The 9603-nt window shown below is 41.0% G+C and overlaps 1 long non-coding RNA gene across 2 annotated transcripts in view; it reads right to left on the reverse strand.

Annotated features, from left to right (window-relative positions):
* LOC112540727 (uncharacterized) overlaps positions 1–9603 on the reverse strand; it is a 39259-nt gene that overhangs the window by 28556 nt on the left and 1100 nt on the right. For both annotated transcript variants that reach the window (XR_003084810.2, XR_015797663.1), the window contains exon 2: positions 9385–9518. This is a non-coding gene — a long non-coding RNA (uncharacterized LOC112540727). The remainder of the gene's footprint in view (positions 1–9384; positions 9519–9603) is intronic.

Genomic DNA, 9603 nt, shown 5'->3' on the forward strand with positions numbered 1-9603 from the left:
AGAGCTATGTCAACAGCAGTGCTAAGAATCTATAATGGTTTCCCCAAAAAGATCTTCAAGTCTTGGGCCTTTAATTTCCTATTTAGAGAAGCAGTGAAGGCTATAGTTTATGTAGGCACTTTTAGGAACTTGATTTCATCACTTAACTCTTATCTTCTTGTTTAGATTCCTGAAAATGTGTTATTGTATTGTAAGCTATCTTTTATAGAACAGCCCAAATATAACTGAAATAGTAAGTTACTGTTTGTTATTATTATTACAGCTTGCAATAAAATTCAAATAAATAATTATTAAACCAATATGTATTAAAAAAGCAAATCCATACAAGTGATAAAAAAATAATACCAGAATAAAAAAATGGACAAAAGTGGAAAAACATTAAACCTTTGGATTTTTAAGAAGTTTTTGCTTAGTACCAGAAAATCATCACAGTGAGGGCCATCAGAGTCTCCAAGGGAAGAGCTTTTCCCCACAGCTTTTCCCAGTTGCTATCCTTCTGATGCAGGAGAACTCAGAAAAGGGCCTTTAGTGAATAAAATAAGATTCTTCATACATAAACTGATTCTTTAGGTAAATAATTACAATGACATAGCCCCAGAGCTTTTGGTAGCTAAGGGGAAGAACAAGCAGAGACATATATCCATTCAAAATACAAATGCTAATTAGATGGCCAGCCACATCTTCTTTGAAGCTGGCAAAGGGAATCATATTGTCTACCATACTGACATGCAAGAAGCTAACTTGGGGAGACCAAATAGACCACATAGTAATACATAGGCTTGTCCTTCAATGCTTCATTGACATTGTCCTGTTATGGTCCCCAGCATCCAAGCCAGAGTAATATATTCAAAAATAGGTTGCTGCCCAAAGGAGCTGACAGCTTAAAGTAGACTATTATGAAAGAATAAATGAGTTCTCCATTACAGGTAGTCCTTGGTTAATGACAGCAATTGGGACCAGAATTTCCACTGCTAAGTGATGTGGTCGTAAAGCGCAACATCACATGACTGTGCCACTTAGCAACAATTCTGGCATTTCTGGTTGCCATTGTTAAGTGAATCCCATGCCGTTGTTAAGCAAGGATGTCATGTGGTTGCCATTTGTGACCTCCTCTGACTTCCTCATTGACTTTGCTCATAGGAAGCTGGCAAAGATGCTCCTTGTAAGGAGTCCTAGCAGAGGAGATGGAAGAATGTTAAATCAAACCCGAGAGAAGGATTTGTAGTGTTTAGGATAGTTCCAGAATGATGAGACATTTGACTGGCAAGAGAGTATGATTAGATTCAAGTTACAGGGCCCAAGAACTAAATTCAACTCATTTTGCCATATCCAGGTTTCCTACTTCAGTACTGTAGAATTCAGACTTGATCATAGCTCATGGATAGATTAAGCCATAGGCTCAGTAGTGAAAGAAGATGGGACAAAGAGGAATATGGGAAAATATGATTACAGATATTTAATTATTATTCCCAACAGAAACCAAGTGTAAAGGATGTAGGCTAAAGCCATTCTGGTTTTAAAAGAAGAGAAATAACATTAACCAAACAGAATAGATTAACAAAGAATATCTATTCTTGCTTTATATAATCTCTCCTTAAAAGATAATCAGAATACTGATAACCAGATTTGCCAGTAGGAGGAAAAGAAAAAGAAAGGTTGTGGATGAAATGATGGCATTTGGCCACAAGAGGACACTGGACAGCAGTTTAAATCAAACCTCTTGATAAGAAATCTTGCTGAAAATAGCACCAACAAAGAAGAGATTATGTTACAATAATGATTAAAAATAATCTCGTAACAACAAGCTCTTCTCTCGGCTTTCCTTTTGATGACAACAGCACTTCCTTCTAATTAAAAAAATCGGCCTTCAGAAATATACCATGAGATTAAGACATATTAGTTTGTTGAGTTCTAATGCTCTTTAAGATTCCTTCAGCGCTAGCTCTTTTTTTAGGTATTTGATAATGTGGAGTGTGGCATTTTGTTGGCTCGCTGTGGGGCAAAGCAGAAAGATGAGGGAGAGTTGAAAATGTTTCCTACTGCTTTTCAGGTTTGGAAAATAAATTGCAAACTGAAATCAGCATGTGTTGTAGGTATATTCCTTGTAAAATAGGATGTACAGGAGCCAGTCTGGTGTTGTGGTTAAGGCATCAGGCTAGAAACCAGGAGACTGGGAGTTCTAGTCCCACCTTAGGCGTGAAGCCAACAGGGTGACGTTGGGCCAGTCACTCTCTCTCAGTCCTAGGAAGGAGGCGATGGCAAACCACTTCCGAAAAACTTTGCCAAGAAAACTGCAGGGACTAGTCCAGGCAGTCATCAGGCGTCAATACTGACTCACGCGTGCGCACACACATACACCTCTTGCAGCACCAAAGGCCATATCAGCCTCTGAACAGCATGTTGGGAGGGGAAACAAAGAAACAGAAAAATATTTTTAAATGGGTGAGAAATGAAATTAAGTTACACGCAGAGATATATTTTTACAGCAACCTTTTCCTTTCACTTCTTAATTGATTTCCAAGTTTAAAATAAATTTAAGATGTGAGCCAAATATCCTAAAAGCAAAGTGTGATATCTAAATACACAGAGTTCTCAGACACAGAGGGGGCTACAGGATGAGGCAAAGAGAGGTGGTGGCGGCAGAAGGAGGCTCTGTAGCTGGAGGTAACAGAGCTAGGAAGACTTTAGGGACCACAGTTGACTCTCATAAGCAGCCTCTGGGCTGCAGGCTGTACACCTTTATCATTAAATGTTTTGATGTGTATGAAGGAGATCTCTAGCCCTCTAGTTGAAGCATGAGTTCATCTATATGTAAAGTAAAGAGAGTGAGACACGTTATGCACTGAAATGCTGTTGCCACCTCTAATTATATGCAAACTCATCCCCACCCACATTTGCTAATTCCTTTAAACAATTGGGTCCTACTGAAAATGTTGCAGTGTGCAATACTCCAGCTTGCCAGATAAGGCTTTTAAAAATAATAATAATTTATTAAACTTGTATGCCACCCAACTCTCAATGACTCTGGACAGCTCACAACAAAGAAAGAAATTACAATAAAATCAATAAAACAAAAGATAAAAAGATGGTTAAGTGTGACAGATCCAATGGAATGAAGTGAGGGGTCTCACTCTCCCTCACCGAAGACGTGGGTGAAGAGCCAGGATGCTCCATTTATCTCTCTTTCCCTATCACAACAATCCACCAGTATGCCTTGGCCAGTGAAAAATAAATTGTACCTGGGCTAGTTTTGGATTATCTCTTCCAGATACTGTATGTCTTTTCTTGTGCCACTGTTCATCCAGATGATATTGGTCACTTGAAATTTCTCCTATGTCCCATTTAATGACAACCATAAAAGGAAATGTAAGAATGGTATCATGTCAATGGACAGAGGTCAGTGTCCTCCATTTTCAGATCATGCCTACTCTGCTCCAAAGTAAAGACCAAACCAATGGTGTGTCCACTTACATATGTTGGTGCCTGTGGCATATGGGTTTTACTGGCTTGGTGTGGCTGCTGTTCTGCTGGCATGAATAAAAGGGAAAAGCATTCAATTTTGGCCTTTAAGGGCAGCTGCACTGTCACAAGGACTGATGAGCTCATCTGGCTACTAGCCAAGGCTGTTGTGGTGAGATTTTTAGACAGCAGTCTCATTGGTCCAGCCTGGTATATATAGGTACTGGGGACTAGAGCCCTGGGGGGAACCCCCCTCCTCAGTTGCTGGGGGACATCCTCTTGGTCTGACTAAAAATTGGAGAGAGAGAAAGAGAGGAGAGGAAAAGTCTGTGCATGAAATGAACCGAGTGGCTGGAGAGAAAGGTTGGAGAAATAAATGCGCAGCGCAGTTGTTGGTTCCTGATCGGGAAGAGAGAAGAAAGGTCAAGGGGTGGCTTCCCTGGAAGAATGGAAGTGAAGACCCAGAGGAATGGGAGCTCCACCCAAGAATGGGAAGGAGGGACCTGGCTGGCTGCAGGTGACAGCTTCACCCAAGACCCCACAGGGGAAGAAGGGGATTGGCTGTTGGCAGAGGAGTCTTGGTCTCTGGAGAAGGACTAGGCAGAAGACCCTGAGAGAGGTTCTTCCCCCAACAGAGAAGCAGTAAGCGTTCAGCTGAGCAGAAGAAAGTCAAGCCATGCTGAGCATACTATAGGTAGTCCTCACTTAATGACCCTAATTGGGACCAGCAACTCCATCACTAAGCAATGCTGTCATTAAGTGAAACATCACATGACCGCTCCACTTAGCAACAGCAGTTAGGTCAATCCCAGTTGCTGTCACTGAGTGAATCCCACATGGGAATCCGTTAGGAACGGATCACCCAGATCCAAGCCATTCTTGGAAGATGGTAAGGGACTACCTCCACTTCAATTCCTCCTACCCACCTACCTCCCCCCATCTCTGCCCTTTTAGCTCCCCGCCTACCCACCACCAACAGCTGCCTCTACCGCCCGGTAATGCCTGCCACCACGCCCACCGCACTGCGTGCCACTACTGGGTGGGGCCTTCTTTCATGCCAGGCAGAGCCTTCTTTTGCACGCCAGCCAGAACCTCCTTTTGTGTGCCGGCCAGGTCCTTCATTCACACCAGTGCAACTGGGGCCTTTTTTCATGCCAGCCTTCTTTCACATGACAGCTGGATCCTTCTTTTGCAAAAGGAGATCCTGGCTGGCGCACGAAAAAAGGACCCAGCCAGTAGTGGCGCATGGTGCGACATACGCACACATGCATAGCTCTCATTCACTGGCCTGCAGGACATTTCCACGGTGCCTTCCCCATGCGTGGCCGGGATGGTTTGCCCAGAGGAAGGGAGGCAGGCAAAGATGATGATGGTCAGGTGGGGGAGCCATGGCGGGGGATGTTCATAAATCCAGGCAGGCCCAAATTTTGTTCACGTGACCGTGGGGGCACTCGCCAGCTGGAACTTCAATAACTCCCATCATTCAGCGCTGTCAAATGGTTGTTAAACAAGGACTACCTGTACAGTAAATTCCAGCCTATTCTTTTCTTTTCACTTTCTCTCTTCAAGCCCAGAAATGGGAGAGAGAAATGGAGAGAAAGGGGAAGGAAGCAGGAGAGAAAGAGGGGGATAGTCTCTGGGACTCTGGGAGGGAGACTTAGGCGGAAACCTGGACACCTGGTGAAACCCGTGTTGTATACACCTGTTGTAAATACCTTCTGTAAATAACATCACTGTATATAGTAAAAAACATAAAAGCCTCCATTGTCTGGCTTTTCTGCGTCAATTGCCACCCTTGCAAAACAATATACCTCCAATTCAAGAAAGAACCCCATCATTTTGTGACAGGGCCACAATTACTTTTGTCAAGTCCATGCTTGCTGTGGATTCTCTAAGTACCCTGGACCTCCATCTCAGGGCATGGAAATTAAAGTCACCTAGGACCAGAGCTGAGTGAAGAAAAGCAGCCAAAGCAGCAGGCAAACAGGAGGAAGCAAGGAGATTGAATGCGGATTTCCAAAGAGCAGCAAGGAAAGACAAAGAAGTTTACTGGGACCAGAGCTGCAACCAGCTAGAAGAGGACTGCATTAAGGGCCACATCAGGAATGCATTTGTGCAAGTCAAAAGGATTCGAACACCATTTACTGCTCATAAAAGCATCATAAAAAACAAGCAAGAGAAAGAACTGTCTGACCAACAAGATATCAAGAACAGATGGCAAGAATATACAGAAGAGCTATATGACAGCAGAAAAGAGGCCCAGCTTCCTACGCATGAGGAGGAAAGGGAAGCAGAAATAGAACCAGCCATCCTTCAGGAAGAAGTTGTGTGGGCAATGAGCCAACTGCCAAACAACAAACAGGTGTTGATATCATCCCCACAGAATTGCTGTGGCCTGTACCACCCATAACCATCACAGCCTTGTGCCAGAAAGTTTGGGAAATGAAGGATTGGAAACGATCAGTGTTCATTCCATTGCCAAAAGAGGGTGACTCCAAGGACTGCTCCAATTACTGCACAATTCCCCTCATCCCTCACACAAGCAAGATTCTCCTTAAGATCATACAACAACATCTAGCACCAACCATCAAAAGAGAATTACCAGGTTTTCAAGCTGGCTGCAGAAGGAGTCATGGCACTTGTGACCATATTGCAAATCTATGCAGGATCATGGAAAAATCTCAAGAATATTAGAAGAACATCTACATCTGCTTTATTGACTACAAGAAAGCCTTTGATTGTGTTGATCATGAAAAGCTGTGGAGAGCCCTAGAAGATCTGGGAGTGCCAACACATCTGGTCAAGTTGGTGCAGTCACTGTACACAAATCAGGAAGCCACTGTGCAAACACCATATGGAGACACTGATTGGTTCAAGATAGAGAAAGGAGTAGGGCAAGGTTGCATTTTTTCACCTTTCTTATTCAACCTGTATGCTGAAGTGATCATGAGGAAGCTGAAACTTGAAGAATCAACAATCAGAGTAAAGATTGGAAGAAGGAACATCAACAATCTTTGATATGTTGATGGCACAACTCTCCTCTCAGAAACCAAAGAAGGCCTGAAACATATGATCAAAAGGATTAAAGAAAGTGAGAAATTTGACCTCTTCTTGAATATCAAAAAGACCAAGCTCATGACCACTGCAAGGAATGGAAATGTCAAATTAGCAATTGATGGTGAAGAGATCGAATGCATGCAAGAATTCACTTTCCTAGGATCGCAGATTGATCAAAGCAGTGAACGCAGTCCAGAAATAAAGCATTGAATCACACTAGTTTGCACAGCAATGATGAGCATGAATTGAATATGGAAAAACAAAGACATCACCCTGGCCACTAAAGGCAGATTAGTCTGCACTATCGTGTTTCCCATAGCTACCTATGGTTGCGAAAGTTGGACCATGAAAAAACTAGATAGGAGGAAAATCGACTCATTCAAGCTGTGGTATTGGAGAAGGCTCCTGCACATTCCTTGGACAGCAAAGGTGACAAACAAGCAAGTTCTGGAGTACATAAAACCTGATATATCACTGGAAGGCAAAATCATAAAATTCCGCCTTACTTATTTCGGCCATGTCATGTGATCAAACTCACTGGAAAAGGCAGTTATGCTCGGAATAGTCAGCAGTAAAAGAAAACAAGGCCATTAAAAAACACATAAAATAACTGAAAGAAGCTGTACAAGATCGGAAAATGTAGAGAGAGCAGGTCCATAGAATCACCAAGAATCGGACACAATTAAACTGATAGCATCATCCTCAGGACCAGAAGCCTCAGGGCAGCTAGGTGGTGGGTACACGAGCATTAGCCCAAGGTTCCAGAGGTCCTTCGACCCTGCCAGAGGCCACATTTGATCATGGCTACCCCTCCTCCCTCACATCATGCCACAGGATCTGAGACCCAGGACAGATTTCTGTTAGGATTACCATACTGTGTCCTTTTAACTTTCTAATTTTCTAGCCCCTATGAAAAAAAAGTGGATTTCAAGCGTAGTTTTCAAATGTGAAACATATCTTCAATATATGAATCAAGCTTCACAATGATTTCTCAGTGCTAAAAGGAATGATCACAATATAGCAGAATTAGTATTTTTTCAAAAGCTTTGAGCATGGGTGAACCCTTGGAGTACAAACTTATATCTTGGATATTTTACATAATTTTGTACTTGCATTCCAATATCTCATCCTTCAAGGTGAATTCTGATGTCTTTATACTTGCCTAGAGTCCCTATGACAACACTGAAACCGATGCTACCTTAAACTGTTTCTTTGAAACCCTGCACAAAACTCACATTTTTCATATAGCCTTTGACTCTGTTTGGAGAGGGCTGTTTTAGACTAAGCACTTCAAGGCAGAGATCTAACTGTCTTTTCCCCCTTTTTTCCCTATATTACTCTGAAAAGGAAGTCTTCACTGTTGCTCAAAAGAAAAAAAAGATAATTGGATGTGAAACAAAATGTCAGACTGATTCCTTGCTTTCATGCAATTCTTTAGCATGTGATTGCCTCATTTTTAGAGAATCACTTGAGTGTACCTAAAATTATGTTAGCAATACCCCATATACCATATACTTTTGAAGAGATTCAATATGAAGCTCTAGATTAAAAATTACATAACTGCATGCTCTTTGATGCAAATGAGGCCAAACTGGGAGCAAAAAGAGAGACTTTAACATTCAGAAATAGGAGATGAATAGTACATGATTAGATGGACATTGCTTGCTCCATTATTAAAAATAAATCAGTTCTTTTGTTCTGATGAACCTTCTGCTCTATTTGCAGGGAATTATATTAGCAACAGAAACTGTAAGAATCTGTCCAAATAAATTAAGTAAAGCTAGGCAATAAAATAATGAAGGCCCATTTAAAACCTCACTTGGACAACAACAAACAAAATTCTCTATTTTTCAGTTATGAGAAACAGTTAAAAACTAATCACAGCTTTAAACTGGAAAGCAGTGTATTAATCCAATTAAATTTTCTAACACATCTAAATTATTTATATAGGATATGAAATACTATATAATAATCTGTAAACTCTAATCTTGATACTCCAACAGAAATCAGTATTTCCCAAACTTCCAATGGCAAAGGAACATTATTTTCCAAAATTAAAATCTGCATATACAGTACAGTCTTAAGACTAGTTTCATGCACTGCAATAGCAAGTTTCTGAATAGATTATTTTAATTTGAGACCATGGTTGCCAGTTCTGGATGCCACATTTTAAGAACACTGTTGGACTGGAGTGAGCCTAAAAGAATAACCAGGAGAGCATGATGCCTGGAAATTACATTCTTCAAGAAGCAATAGAAAAAGGTAGGTATTTTTAGCCTGAATAAGAGAAATGAAATGCAATAAATAGTTCTCAAATCTCTGCAGATGGGCACTAATTCATTGGAGACTAGATGGCAATCTGCCACAGATGCTGTAGTTGCAAGAACCCTGCACTGAGGTATTTTCAACCTCTAAAATTTTGTAATTCCAAGTAAAATTATCAGATCTGGGCTGCAAAGATAACAGCAAATTTCATTTGCTCTTTTTGCTGCCATTCTGTAGTCACCTAGATTTTTGCAGCTCACATCTGATAGCCTAAGTCCATTTCATAAGGCATGGCTATAGATATAGTTCTTAATTAGATGGAAGCAGCTATCAACATTGGCTTATTCAAAGGGGAAACGGGGGGAGAGCCTTTCAGGATGACAGGTAATTTTGCTGCCTTTTTAATTTAGCTGCAGAAGAATCTGTCAGCTGAGGTTGCAGTGCAAGCAGGTCATGCAGAAAGAGAATGATCCCAAACATATCCTAACCATTGCTGTATTTCCCCTACAATATCACATTTTCTTGAAAAATATCTTGCAATCTGTAATATTAATTTGACATATCTAACAAGTACCCTTTTGAGACTTTGTGCCAGTTATTTACCGGGATGCAATGCTCCAAGTAGACCACAGGATGGTGCTATTTGCTACATTCTTGTGATCTGCATTTTCCTTTTAAGAAGCTGTTTTATTGCCATCTGGACAGTCTTGGAATTTATCCTCTTCCTCTTTGAATGACTGCATTTTGAAACATAAACTTTTTAAGTTTAAACTTTTACAATGTATTGGTTTTTTTAAAAAATATAATAAAGTTTGATTAGGT

Source organism: Python bivittatus, unplaced genomic scaffold (genome assembly GCF_059951505.1).
Source record: "Python bivittatus isolate LINGU-HERP-01145 unplaced genomic scaffold, Pbiv_v1 ctg000580_np1212, whole genome shotgun sequence".
Lineage (NCBI taxonomy): Eukaryota > Metazoa > Chordata > Lepidosauria > Squamata > Pythonidae > Python > Python bivittatus.